Source organism: Schistocerca americana, chromosome 5, assembly GCF_021461395.2.
Source record: "Schistocerca americana isolate TAMUIC-IGC-003095 chromosome 5, iqSchAmer2.1, whole genome shotgun sequence".
In the NCBI taxonomy this organism is placed as follows: Eukaryota; Metazoa; Arthropoda; class Insecta; order Orthoptera; family Acrididae; genus Schistocerca; species Schistocerca americana.
The window spans coordinates 79,520,115-79,535,607 of record NC_060123.1 but is presented as its reverse complement, the minus strand read 5'-3'; positions in this window follow the sequence as shown (position 1 = coordinate 79,535,607).

Here is a 15,493-nt window from a genome sequence, read left to right as displayed (position 1 = left end):
GACTATTAGTTACGGTATTTGCACAGAAAGCAATCGTAACATCAGAATTCTTGAACAGTTTATTTATCTTATCTGATATTGTCCCCATATACAGCATCTTCGCAAAAGTTCCCTTTTCGGGTATTTTCGTCTGTCTGAAGTGTATTTTCTGTTGTATCGTCTCTACTATATTTGCGTTATATCCATTAGATATCGCAATTTGCTTTAATATGTTAATCTCCTTCTGTCTCTGTTCTGGTGTTAGTGGAATTCTATTCAAACTATGTATCGCTGTGAAGAAAAAAAAAGACAGATATTACTCCAATACACCTGTCAAGTGGGAACTGGAAACAGTTTCTCGGCCCTGAATACTTGCTTCCATACAAAGCAGGTCAGCAAGGCAGGCCCGTACTCCAATGCAGCATCCCTGATGTGCAGGACAGCCTACATGTTGGGGGCCCCTAATATGTAGGCTCCCCTGCAAAGCAGGTCAATCAGGCAGCAATACCTTTCCACACAATAAGCTTATCATGCAGGGCAGCCTATATGCCAGGAACCAAAGAAAAACACATTTTACCCATCTTCATCTAGTGCTGTAACTAGTGAGGCCTTCTGGAAATCGATCTCTTGGTCAGGGAAGAGACCACAGTCATACACACACGTGTACAATCTGTCTTATGTATATTACTTTCTATCATTGCATATTAATTTGGATACTGTTATGTAACTAGAATGAGTTTGTTACCAAGTTTTGGTGAAAAAACATGGTTCATGAAGTTTCATTTGATAAGTTTTTTGAACTTGCTTGTAAAAGAAAATAACTCTAGGAATATTCCCTGGAGTCAAAGTTTACTGCAGATGTCCAGACCACTCTCTTCAAGTTCTGTTCCATTCAGTCTGGCTAAGAGATGCTTGAAGTTGGAGGCGCCATTGTACTATATACACAAATCGTTTTTGGTACATTTGCAGACTGAAGCAAACCAAGCGCTGTATCATGTGTGAGATACAGAGGCGAGCGAGTGCGCCGGGACATACCCCAGTTCACTGCTAGTAACGCCACGTCACCTTAACACGTCTGCATGTAGCGCACAAGTATTGCACCACAATTTAGTATGAAATTAAAAATCAAAATTTATGTTTAAAAATTTGTTAAATTATAGTTTAGTGTAATAATGTTCCAAATACCAAGTCCTGATGTTCTAAACTTAATAGTTTACGGACAAATGTCGTTTTTCGGAAAAATCAGAGGCGCTAAATAGTGGACTTAGAAACTTGAAAATTTGTTTTATACTTCAGTATACCCCAAAAATAATAACAGAGTGTCCACGTTAATCTACCTCTTTTAGTTTTTGAGTAACTCAATAAAAACTAATTTTGTAACTAAAGTGTACCTAAGTGTTGTAGATTAAGTACTTGAAATTTTAATGACGGAGGATTTTGGTTAAACCAGATGATCAAACATATCAAATAATAGAGCTACACCAAGTTTAAGAGCTTGTAACATAAATAGCAACTGATATAAGTCTTAGCAAAGGTATGGTTCAGAGGTAACAAACTACCGTTAGTTCCACTAAATAAATTGTATTAAGCAAAGTTTTCATTCTAGCGAGCGAAAACTTTCTACGTGCTTTCAAACTGCTTATCTGCGTACCAGAAAAAATTAAGAAGTTTCTGAAGCAACTATATTATTGAAGATTATGTGCCCAAGATAGCGGTCGTTTGTAGACTGCCGCCGTATGCAAATAGACAGAGACAACAGATGTTTTCTCGGCAGTCCGCACCGGCACCTTATAAATACAGCCCCTAAAGCAGTAGGAGGGTTCACTTAGCTATCAGACGCTGTGAGGTCCACGCCAGTTAAACGTCAGAGCCGAGCTGTGACAGGCGCGTATTTGGCAGTGCAAACGGATAGTGAACTCGCGAGGACTGTACACCGCCCTGGATCGTTTAGAATTCGGTAAAACAACTGTTAGTGTGCCGTCCGTGTGAAATTCAATTCAGCGTGGCAAGTGGTGAATTTATTTCCACTTTTATGGCGAGCATTAATTTTTGAACAATTATTGCGAACTTTCAATTGAGTGATGTTAGTCAGGGCGAAAAAACAATCTGGTAGGAAGTTACCGTAGAGGTCGCCTCTGAACTACTAAAGGTGCTGTTAGATTATAAAGACTTGTTTTCACTTGAACATAACGCAATTCTAAGTGTTGTTTGTGAGAAACTTGATTGGAACTTTAAACTTTTACTGAAGTCATAGTATCGATCCCGCAAAGAAATGGGAAATAGACACTTTTCTTTCAGTGCGTTGGACTGGAATGTGGCCGTGCGGACTGGAAGATAAGGTCAGTATGTTTCCCTTCGCTTTCTGGCTGACCACCAAATTAGTTGCCAGGCTCACGTGATTAAAGACGGCATCAAAACTTTAAACCAGTGAAGTAACTTACTCGCCGCCCCACAAGACGACGTGTTGGAAGATTCACGTTACTGGCAACTGCGATCGTTTCAAGAGTTCTTTAAGATTTCAACAGAGTAGCTATAAGAGACAGTTGATATGATAAAATGTTGTCAGGTTTTTCTGGTGGTCATTCCAGAAGACATGTTCTCTTATTATGATGAATAAGGGACCAGGAAACATATTGATGCTGCTGAGTGGCCCAGTGAGAAACCTGAGGACGTTTTATTGCATTGACACTCCACAACAGCATTAATTTGGAGTAACAATTCATGTTTCTTCGTCTCACGAAAAACGCATTCATCTTGTTTTGTCTTCCTGGACCAAGACAACCGGTCAGTGTCAGATTTGTTTCAAAAGCAGGACGTAGCACCACACTATGCTGACATGGACTCACAGACCTTCTGTGTTACGTCACTCCAGTGGTGGTTATCAGCTGCCAGTTGCCTACTGTGACGGCTTGCTGTGTCAGTAGGACCAGTATGGCTGACAAGTTGCTCATGTTTATTCTGTAAAGTTAATAATTTGATTATTTGTTCTATATTTCAGGTCCCTCAGATGGTACAACCACAGTCTTCCACTTTTTAACAATTTATCATCAAATAACACTATCCAACAAAAAATAGAATACATTTATTTCATTTAGTTTGTTGTATAAAACCAAGGTGCTGAGCGTGAATATGTAACTGGTTTTTTATGTATTTTAACGGTTTTTGAGAAGAGTCATAGTTGTTCAAGCTATTAATCACTATATCGCTCTATTTCGATGTTTGAAACGTAAAATTGTGTCCGTTGTGACGTTCTGTGAGGTGTACAGTGCTTATTTCGATATGCACGTTCCAGACTAACACATAACTTGGGTTCCCCATCTGGCTTGTGGCAGCAGAATGTCTGCTTTAGAGGGTAGGCTTCATGGAACAAGAGAATGTGTGCTATTTGAAGTACCCAGAATATGGTAAGGACTACAAATCATCCCAATAACTGTTATTTGTATGGAGGGTATTACAGATTACAAAAGTCCCAATACCAGGAAAAACATACCATTTCCTAGCACACCATCATCTATTGCTCCAGTACCACGAAGTAAAGAGCTCCCAATTCCATCAACACTGAAATAAAATAGAAGTGAACGGTATATAGAGACGAATTCAAGTGATGAGAGTAATTTCAGTTTTAGTGATGATAGCAAATTTGAAATGGTCTCTCTGAGTACATTAAGATTCCTCATGAACCAGATCAGTGACATCTATTTATAGAGAGTTGAAGAAGAAGTCTGAAAGCTGTCCTATTGCACTATGGGAACAACTTTCCTTCTATAACTTCAGCTCATCCTGCAAAATTTAAGAAGACTTGTGAAAATATGAAGCTGCTCTAGGAAAAACTAAAATATGAACGTTAAAAATGGGATGTTGGTGATAATTTTAAGACTCTGGGATCTCTTATGGGTTCTTGGCTGTACCAAATATTCTCGCTTCCTCTGCCTGTGGATGAGCGTTACACCAGGAAAGAACGGTCAACAAGAAAGAAACTCGTTCCAGATGTAGACAACCTAAGAAATGAGCCCCTATCGTCCAGGGAGAACATTCCCTTACCACCACCCAATATCAAAACTGGTCTTGCTAAATAATACCTCAAAGATTTAGACAGCGACAGGGACGCTCTGAGTCTCATCAGAAATATGTTCCTCTAGTTATCCGAGGCAAAAATAAAATATGAAATTTTCACCGGAACACAGATTAGTCTTATGCTAAAATCAGAAGTAGTTATAGACACAATGACTCTTAATGAAAGAAATGTTTGGGGTGCTTTTAGAATGGTGGTGCAACGGTTTTTGGGGAAGAATGGAAGTGAGAACTGCATACAACCGACAGAAAATTTAATAGTGTTATCGTCTATTTTGAATGTAGAATGTCGGTGAAAGTTCACTATTTGTTTTCTCATACGTATTTCTTAGGGCCAAATGCAGGAGCTGTAAATGAAGAACACGTTGAACGCTTTCACCAAGAAATTCACTGCATGGAAGTGAAGTATCAGGGACGTTGCGACTGTGCTAGGATGGAGATTATAGTGTGGCATAGTACTGACGTAGGGTTCGGAGAAACTTAAAAGGGAAAAAGGCGATATAATGCTCATTTTTTAATGTCGCCCTTTTTTTATGAAGATTCAGTGTTATTCAGTATTTTTGCACTTACACTCATCAGTTCTTGAGGTACTGTAACGTGCATTTCATCTATAGGACTTTAGCTGTATTAAATAAGCATGCAGTATTAGTAGCTTTTCAGAACAGAGAAAAAACCATTATCACACCCAAAATATTGACGCTTAAAAATCTAATTATATATTTATAATCGGTATCAGAAATAAAGCAATAAAGGCAAAAAATATGAACAAAAACGTCGTCAAGGGAGAGATAAAAGATTACGAAATGAAATTTTACACTACATCAGCTTCTATACAAAACTATACATTGTTATGGCATAGTTACAATATCTTCATTTGCATCTGAATACGGCATTTGAATATTTAAAAAAAGGACTGGGAACGAAAGTCGTGATAATGTAAGGAGGTTAGACACAAACATTTACTTCTTTAACCAAAAGTCTATTGGAGTCTGTTTCTATAATTAAAATTTACTTTATGACTGAAAAGAAATAATAATTTGCCCATTCTCAGTAATAAGATTCTCAGGGTCTTTATACCAGAGCTTGAAATCGAGGTTGATAAGAGGCTTTGATGAGAGAGCGGCAGTTCATTTACCTGGCGATAATTATATACCGTAGAAGCCTACTTTCAAAACTTCAATAACCGGCTTTAGGAATATTCTATAACCTCTAAGTATCACTCCAGTGGGGATCGTGAGGACAAGGTTGTAACGACGCAGTTATGTCAAGTGAGTAACATACACTTGAAGTCACTCACTTGCGAAACATAAAAGCACAGCATAGATTTTATTTGTGATTTTATTAATTTCAGTTTACCATAATATCACCAACATTTCGAAGTATTTGGAACTGTTCTGACGCTGTAACCAGGAACGCCATCTGTTAGCAGCGTAAGGAATTGTTTGCATAAATATTGTCATTTCTGTCCGAGCATTTGCTGATAACATTATTTGTATTGTCAGTTATTTCAAAAATTAAACTATACTGAAAAGTAGAATGCACGTTAAAAGGAAACAAAGTATTTAAAACATTTACTGTCTTTGCTTGAGAGCTCGACTAGTTGCGCAGAGACTTTCTTTGTCGTAGGAACTTTGAGAGGATAGTAGTCTATGGTAGTTCAGTTCTTGGTGGCAATGGGTTGTGGTCTGTGTGCAACCGTTACCATTCAGTGATAATTGATGAAACATGTAAGGAGAAAAATTTATAGTATGTCTACATATAGGAATACTGGAAGAAGAGATGTGACAGCAGAAAGAACGAGGAAGGATATGGATATTATGTATTTGCCAATAAACGGCCACGTCACAGCAACAATGCAGCTAAGTGGTATTTACTTGTAAAGAGTAGTTTCTTACTAACGATTTGCGTTCACATTTTGAAACGAAAAGATTAAGTACAGTGTAAATAACTGATTTCTTTCAATTACTGTTTTCAAAACGGTTCATCACAATTTATTTGGGCACTCAAAAGTTTCATTACAAGTGTACTGTTACCACCAACGCAGTAAATTATTCAGTTTAATAACTGGACTATATTGTCTGTATCAGGTAGTTATGTTGATTAGACCATGAATAGAATTTTAAAGTGCGTGCGTGATGGTGTGAATGGTTACCGTAGTTATTATTATACTACGTTACTATATGACTCAGTGTAACATGTCATTAGCTACTACAAGCCAACATTCCATTTTTCATACCTGTTTTGTTAGCGGCTAATTACCAATTATCAGTTCGTGAACACGAAAGTGGAACAGTATTACCGAGCGCGCTGAAATTTAGTTACAACTCATTGTCGGATAGGCCAATGTGCTCGCGGTTGTATTTTCAATGAATTAACATCTTTCACAGCAAAAAATCTGACGGCCGCACTGTAGGGTCCGGGTAATTAAAGTACGAACAGACTGTTGGCGGCGAGACCGTAGGCGAGCTGGCATCGGCAAGCGGCAGTTCGCCATGGCCTGAAGCCGTGAAGCAGCGGTGCGGAAGCGTCGTCTGTCTCGCTACATCTTGTGGTAACATAACATCACATGGAACTCGCGTTTCTCGTGAGGGTTTTCCTCTGTTGGCGATCACGTAAGACTCTAGAGATGCTATGCGCGAGGGCAACTTAAAATTCTCTCTAATCTCTCTGTTCTGTTCGCTGACTATATGAAACTATAAATGCAATGTTCGGTCATTTTTAAGCTCAATTTTTTGTCTGTCCTTCTCCCTGACTGATAATTAGAAATTATATTTATTACGTTAAGGTAAATGAATGATTGTACTTAACTGTAATAGTGAACTGTTGTTCTTCGTTATAAGTAATTCCGAATTCACTGATACTGAGAATTATGACTGAAAGTAATTAACTTTATAATGGAAAAACCATTTCGTAATATTAGAAAACTACATACTGTGCTGCATTCAACTTTCTATCCGGTAGGTTTGATAACTGAGACGGTATAAGCTCAGTTTTCTTACGGCAACAATTCGAACCTGCATCTTCGAGAATTATTTCAAAGATTAAATTCATTGTCTGCTTACAATATACTTAATTTGATTTCCGCCTTGTACCACGAAACGAAGAAACATAATGCTACCATTTAACGTGCTTACACATACATTACACATTTTGGTCTCCAGTGGTCTGAAAGCGTGGGAGCAGTGGGCGGTGCATATTTTTGATAGCTGCTGGTGTTGTATGTCCAGTGACTTTTATTCGCCTGACCTATATTGCAGGTGGGTCAAATGCTCTGTGGCGTCGTCTCTGAGTCAGATGGGGGTCTTTCACTGGGGGCGAAAAGGGTATTTTCTCAGGTGGCCATTGTATATTGGCGATGAGACACCTAAGGACGAATACATTACAATGTATCTAGAATGAGATTTTCACTCTGCAGCGGAATGTGCGCTGATATAAAACTTCTTGGTAAATTAAAACTGTGTGCCGGACCGAGACTCGCACTCGGAACCTTTGCCTGTCGCAGGCAACTGCTTTACCATCTAAGCTACCCAAGCACGACTCACGACTCGTCCTCACAGCTTCAATTCTGCCAATACCTCGTCTCCTACCTTCACAGAAGCTCTTGCGCGAAACTTGCAGAACTAGCACTCCTGGAAGAAAGGATATTGCGGAGACATGGCTTAGCCACAGCCTGGGGGATGTTTCCAGAATGAGATTTTCACTCTGCAGTGGAGTGTGCGCTGATATGAAACTTCCTGGCAGATTAAAACTGTGTTTCACGTTACAATGTACTTGATAACATATAAGCTGACCAGCCAGAACGTTATGACCAACTATCTAATAGCCGGCATGTCGACCTTTGGGACGGCTGACAACGGCGTCGCGTGGAAGCAATGGGGCCTTGGTAGGTCGCTGGAGGGAGTTGGCACCACATCTGCACATACATTAGTCAATTCGCGTCCAATTCCCGGAAGGGAGGCGAAAAGCTCTGACGCCACGTTCAATCACATCCCAGATGTGTTCGATCGGGTTCAGATCTGACGAGTTGGGGGGGGGGGGGCAGCACATCAACTGGAACTCGCCACTGTGCTCCCCGAATCACTCCATCACACTCCTGCCCTTGTGACATGACGCGTTATCTTGCTGAAAAATCGCATTGCCGACGAGAAACATGATCGCCACGAAGGTGTGTACGTGGTCTGCAACCAGCGAACGATACTCCTTGGCCGTCATGGTGTCTTCCACGAACTCCACTGGAGTCAAGGACGCCCACGTGAATATTCCCCAGAGCATAATGGAGCCCCCGCCAGCTTGTCTCCGTCCGCAGTACAGGTGTCAAGGAGCTGTTCCCCTGGAAGAAGACGGATTCGCGCCATCTCATTGGCATGATGAAGAGGTATCGATATTCATCAGAACATGCAACGCTCTGCCACTGCACCAACGTACAGCGCCGATGGTCACGTGCCCATTTCAGTCGTAGCTGCCGATGTCGTGGTATTATCATTGGCACATGCACGGGTCGCTAGCTGTGGAGGCCCATCATGGAGGTGTTTGGTGCGCTTTATGTTCAGACACAGTTGTACCTTGCCCAGCTTAAAGTCTGATGTTAGTTTCGTCAAAGTTCACCGCCTGTCCTCTCTTTCCTCTTTTGCCAGTCTGCCCAGCCTACGACGTCCAACATCTGTAATGATGGGTGACCGCCCAACCCCACGAGGTCTGGATGTGGTTTCAACTCGGTTTCACCACGTGTTGAAGACACTAACCACAGCATTTCTCGAACACCGGACAATTCGTGCACTTTCCGATACCTCGTGCAGAGCCTCCGACCATCACAATCTACTCTCGGTCAAACTGCCTGTCTCCCTCCGCCCCCTTAGCTGAGTGGCCAGTGCATCTCACAGCCATGAACGGACCCAGGTTCGATTTCCTGCCAGAATGAAGATTTTCTCCCCTGGGGGACTGGGAGTTGAGTTGGCGTCATCAACGTGGCGTCGTGAAAAGAATTATAAGTCGTCGCCCAAACTTCCCCAGGCGGGGACTCCTGGCCCTCAGTGCCATACGACCATTTCATTTCATTTCATTTCTGCGACGTTAGGGAGGAAGGAGACAGGTGTTGGGGGAATTGAAGATGTGGAGGCAGATTGTGAGTTGTGGCTGGATAGCTCAGCCTGTACAGTACTTGGCCGTGAAAGGTAAAGGTTTTAAGTTCGACTGTCGGTACTACACATTGTTTGCCAAGAGGTATCAAAGCACAAGATGTTAAAATATTATGCGCACTGAGTTTTAGTGCATAAAAACAAATGTATCGACACAGTCCTAGACAGACGCGCTCGATGCTATACAGTAGGCCACTTACGGCAAAACATTGATCCAACGTTGCGCGGTGGTGTTCACAGAGTCACTGTCCGACAGTCGGTCAGTGCCGGGATGATTACGATAAACCGGGGTACCTTGGCACGTGCCATATGTGACTTCTGCAGCTGCAGCAACCGTTTTGGCGCAAATAAATACTGCCGGTCTGGTCAGGCAGAGGATGTGACGTTGCAGCGAGTCATCGAACGTGAACTGTCATAGCGTCGGTTTCCACCGTCGGGTCGCAGCCACTTGGCCGTTGTCCTGACTCTGCCTGCCAATGGGGCCGTCCACCGCCTGATGAGCCGAGGTTCGAACTGAGGTCCTCCCGGACACCGAGCAGCTGGGGAGCTCGCCAGCTCCCATGGCCGCCAGCCGCCCGCTGGTCCGGGGTTCGCTCCCTACACGTCTGCGCCCTTCACTTGCAGCGGCCAGGCGACCGTGTCATGCAGACCGTGTCAGCCTGCCACGTCATCCCTGAGGCTGCACTGCCATGGGACTCCTATAACCTGAGCTGAACCGTCAGCGGTGTTTTTCCGAAAGTACAGGATACCCATAGTTGTTTACATATGAATGATGATGCGCGTCATCCCTGAGGCTGCACTGCCATGGGACTCCTATAACCTGAGCTGAACCGTCAGCGGTGTTTTCCCGAAAGTACAGGATACCCATAGTTGTTTACATATGAATGATGATGCGCGTCATCCCTGAGGCTGCACTGCCATGGGACTCCTATAACCTGAGCTGAACCGTCAGCGGTGTTTTCCCGAAAGCACAGGATACCCACAGTTGTTTACATATGAATGATGATGCGCGTCATCGCTGAGGCTGCACTACCGTGCGACTCCTATAACCTGAGCTGAACCGTCCCCCGTGTTTTCCCGAAAGTACATGATACCCATAGTTGTTTACATATGAATGATGATGCGCGTCGAGATTTCTAATTAAATGTACGGAAGATTTCGTCGTAAAAATGGGTGGCTGCTCAGCTGTTAACTGCATTAAATATTGCAAAAATGATATTCGCATGTTTAGATTTTCAAGATACCACAAATGAAGAAAAAGATGGGTGATCAATTGGCGCAGAGACATCTGAGAACGAGGATTTGGCGCTCAATTATGTATTGTAGGTATATGCTAATAAAAGAAGCAGTAAACATGAAACCAGTTGTATACAATTCCGTTTCTTCCCCCAGTCTAAAATTATAGTGACGCAGTTCGTTTCAATTTTTTTCGATTCCTAAGATATTTTCGCAATTGGCAATGTGGAGAGAGATTTATTGTGATGTAATTATATGCCATTACCATAAACATACACAGACAAACTGAATAATGCTTAATCCCATTTCTTATATAGGTGTAGCAGGACGAATGATAATTAAGATATTTTTATGGCGGACTGTCCGCAGCTCGTGGTCTCGCGGTAGCGTTCTCGCTTTCCGAGCACGGTGCCCCGGGTTCGATTCCCAGCGGGGTCAGGGATTTTCACCTGCCTCTGGATGACTGGGTGTTGTTGTGTCTTCTTCATCATCATCATTCATCCCCATTACGGTCGGAGGAAGGCAATGGCAAACCACCTCCAATAAAACCTTCCGTAGTACGGCAGCGGTGCGGGCCTCCCGCTCTGTCCCCTACGCTCTGTTACGGTGTATGGGACTTCATCATCATCATAACGGACTGGTAATTGCGAGACAACCAGCAGAAGTAACGTAACTTATCAAGAAGTAAGCAAAATGAATATTGATTTAATGATAGATGAAACTATTAATAAAAATTCCTTTCAATGTAACGTGAAATTATAATTCTCTTTCTCCCCCCCCCCCCCCCTTCCATACGATAAAAATGCCGCATTTCTTAAAATACCTAGTTGTGGTTAAAAAATAAACACCACTTCTGCGAGTGCCTGTATACGGCCACAGGTTGTCGCTGCTTAACACCCATATTTGAAGGCACTAGTACAAAGCTCTTACCTCATTACATTTAATACTTACATACTACCATGGAAATTCCGAGCCTACATTTCTACAGCCGCGCAACATTACAATTTTTCTGTTATCTGTAGATGGTATTGTAAATATCTCTATAGACATTAATTACTGTTCGGAACACTTTATACATGCAATATCAAATATTTTATAAGAAATGCTGCAAAAAGTTGCATGAGTAGGTTAACAATCCACAAAGTAAACATTGCCGAATCTTTAGGTTTGTGGAAAACATTACGGACAATTCATCCTATTATGTAAGAGCTCTAGCCTGCACCGTTGACTACGCATTAAGCATAACAGCGGCCGGAGTCCAACTGCAACGCTTCGCAAACGTGATCCGTGCGTCCATGGGTCCACTTCGAGCACCGCCTAATGTCGTCCTGAATGATACTACGAACAAGTTCGTGTAATAACGGGTTCATCTACATCTACATCTACATCGATACTCCGCAAGCCACCCAACGGTGTGTGGCGGAGGGCACTTTACGTGCCACTGTCATTACCTCCCTTTCCTGTTCCAGTCGCGTATGGTTCGCGGGAAGAACGACTGTCTGAAAGCCTCCGTGCGCGCTCTAATCTCTCTAATTTTACATTCGTGATCTCCTCGGGAAGTATAAGTAGGGGGAAGCAATATATTCGATACCTCATCCAGAAACGCACCCTCTCGAAACCTGGCGAGCAAGCTACACCGCGATGCAGAGCGCCTCTCTTGCAGAGTCTGCCACTTGAGTTTATTAAACATCTCCGTAACGCTATCACGGTTACCAAATAACCCAGTGACGAAACGCGCCGCTCTTCTTTGGATCTTCTCTATCTCCTCCGTCAACCCGACCTGGTACGGATCCCACACTGATGAGCAATACTCAAGTATAGGTCGAACGAGTGTTTTGTAAGCCACCTCCTTTGTTGATGGACTACATTTTCTAAGCACTCTCCCAATGAATCTCAACCTGGTACCCGCCTTACCAACAATTAGTTTTATATGATCATTCCACTTCAAATCGTTCCGTACGCATACTCCCAGATATTTTACAGAAGTACCTGCTACCAGTGTTTGTTCCGCTATCATATAATCATACAATAAGGGATCCTTCTTTCTATGTATTCGCAATACATTACATTTGTCTATGTTAAGGGTCAGTTGCCACTCCCTGCACCAAGTGCCTATCCGCTGCAGATCTTCCTGTATTTCGCTACAATTTTCTACTGCAGCAACTTCTCTGTATACTACAGCATCATCCGCGAAAAGCCGCATGGAACTTCCGACACTATCTACTAAGTCATTTATATATATTGTGAAAAGCAATGGTCCCATAACACTCCCCTGTGGCACGCCAGAGGTTACTTTAACGTCTGTAGACGTCTCTCCATTGATAACAACATGCTGTGTTCTGTTTGCTAAAAACTCTTCAATCCAGCCACACAGCTGGTCTGATATTCCGTAGGCTCTTACTTTGTTTATCAGGCGACAGTGCGGAACTGTATCGAACGCCTTCCGGAAGTCAAGAAAAATAGCATCTACCTGGGAGCCTGTATCTAATATTTTCTGGGTCTCATGAACAAATAAGGCGAGTTGGGTCTCACACGATCGCTGTTTCCGGAATCCATGTTGATTCCTACATAGTAGATTCTGGGTTTCCAGAAATGACATGATACGCGAGCAAAAAACATGTTCTAAAATTCTGCAAGAGATCGACGTAAGAGATATAGGTCTATAGTTTTGCGCATCTGCTCGACGACCCTTCTTGAAGACTGGGACTATCTGTGCTCTTTTCCAATCATTTGGAACCCTCCGTTCCTTTAGAGACTTGCGGTACACGGCTGTTAGAAGGGGGGCAAGTTCTTTCGCGTACTCTGTGTAGAATCGAATTGGTATCCCGTCAGGTCCAGTGGACTTTCCTCTATTGAGTGATTCCAGTTGCTTTTCTATTCCTTGGACACTTATTTCGATGTCAGCCATTTTTTCGTTTGTGCGAGGATTTAGAGAAGGAACTGCAGTGCGGTCTTCCTCTGTGAAACAGCTTTGGAAAAAGGTGTTTAGTATTTCAGCTTTACGCGTGTCATCCTCTGTTTCAATGCCATCATCATCCCGTAGTGTCTGGATATGCTGTTTCGAGCCACTTACTGATTTAACGTAAGACCAGAACTTCCTAGGATTTTCTGTCAAGTCGGTACATAGAATTTTACTTTCGAATTCAATGAACGCTTCACGCATAGCCCTCCTTACGCTAACTTTGACATCGTTTAGCTTCTGTTTGTCTGAGAGGTTTTGGCTGCGTTTAAACTTGGAGTGGAGCTCTCTTTGCTTTCGCAGTAGTTTCCTAACTTTGTTGTTGTACCACGGTGGGTTTTTCCCGTCCCTCACAGTTTTACTCGGCACGTACCTGTCTAAAACGCATTTTACGATTGCCTTGAACTTTTTCCATAAACACTCAACATTGTCAGTGTCGGAACAGAAATTTTCGTTTTGATCTGTTAGGTAGTCTGAAATCTGCCTTCTATTACTCTTGCTAAACAGATAAACCTTCCTCCCTTTTTTTATATTCCTATTAACTTCCATATCCAGGGATGCTGCAACGGCCTTATGATCACTGATTCCCTGTTCTGTACATACAGAGTCGAAAAGTTCGGGTCTGTTTGTTATCAGTAGGTCCAATATGTTATCTCCACGAGTCGGTTCTCTGTTTAATTGCTCGAGGTAATTTTCGGATAGTGCACTCAGTATAATGTCACTCGATGCTCTGTCCCTACCACCCGTCCTAAACATCTGAGTGTCCCAGTCTATATCTGGTAAATTGAAATCTCCACCTAAGACTATAACATGCTGAGAAAATTTATGTGAAATGTATTCCAAATTTTCTCTCAGTTGTTCTGCCACTAATGCTGCTGAGTCGGGAGGTCGGTAAAAGGAGCCAATTATTGACCTAGTTCGGTTGTTTAGAGTAACCTCCACCCATAATAATTCACAGGAACTATCCACTTCTACTTCACTACAGGATAAACTACTACTAACAGCGATGAACACTCCACCACCGGTTGCATGCAATCTATCCTTTCTAAACACCGTCTGTACCTTTGTAAAAATTTCGGCAGAATTTATCCCTGGCTTAAGCCAGCTTTCCGTACCTATAACGATTTCAGCTTCGGTGCTTTCTATCAGCGCTTGAAGTTCCGGTACTTTACCAACGCAGCTTCGACAGTTGACAATTACAGTACCGATTGCTGCTTGGTCCCCGCATGTCCTGACTTTGCCCCGCACCCGTTGAGGCTGTTGCCCATTCTGTACTTGCCCAAGGCCATCTAACCTAAAAAACCGCCCAGCCCACGCCACACAACCCCTGCTACCCGTGTAGCCGCTTGTTGCGTGTAGTGGACTCCTGACCTATCCAGCGGAACCCGAAACCCCACCACCCTATGGCGCAAGTCGAGGAATCTGCAGCCCACACGGTCGCAGAACCGTCTCAGCCTCTGATTCAGACCCTCCACTCGGCTCTGTACCAAAGGTCCGCAGTCAGTCCTGTCGACGATGCTGCAGATGGTGAGCTCTGCTTTCATCCCGCTAGCGAGACTGGCAGTCTTCACCAAATCAGATAGCCGCCGGAAGCCAGAGAGGATTTCCTCCGATCCATAGCGACACACATCATTGGTGCCGACATGAGCGACCACCTGCAGATGGGTGCACCCTGTACCCTTCATGGCATCCGGAAGGACCCTTTACACATCTGGAATGACTCCCCCCGGTATGCACACGGAGTGCACATTGGTTTTCTTCCCCTCTCTTGCTGCCATTTCCCTAAGGGGCCCCATTACGCGCCTGACGTTGGAGCTCCCAACTACCAGTAAGCCCACCCTCTGCGACCGCCTAATGTCGTCCTGAATGATACTACGAACAAGTTCGTGTAATAACGGGTTATACTGCTTCCGAGTGGCTTCTGGCCCCCAGATCCGCCTTCCTCCACTAGAGCATACCTACAGCCTCTACATTACACCGAGGTTGCTATTATTATCAAAAAATATTAGCGTGTAACATTGGACAGTGTCTGTAACGAACCAACTGTGGACTAATTCGTCCATTTAGGACCCTTTTTTTGCATGTTCCATGGCTCATGTTCTTGGCAGTGCGC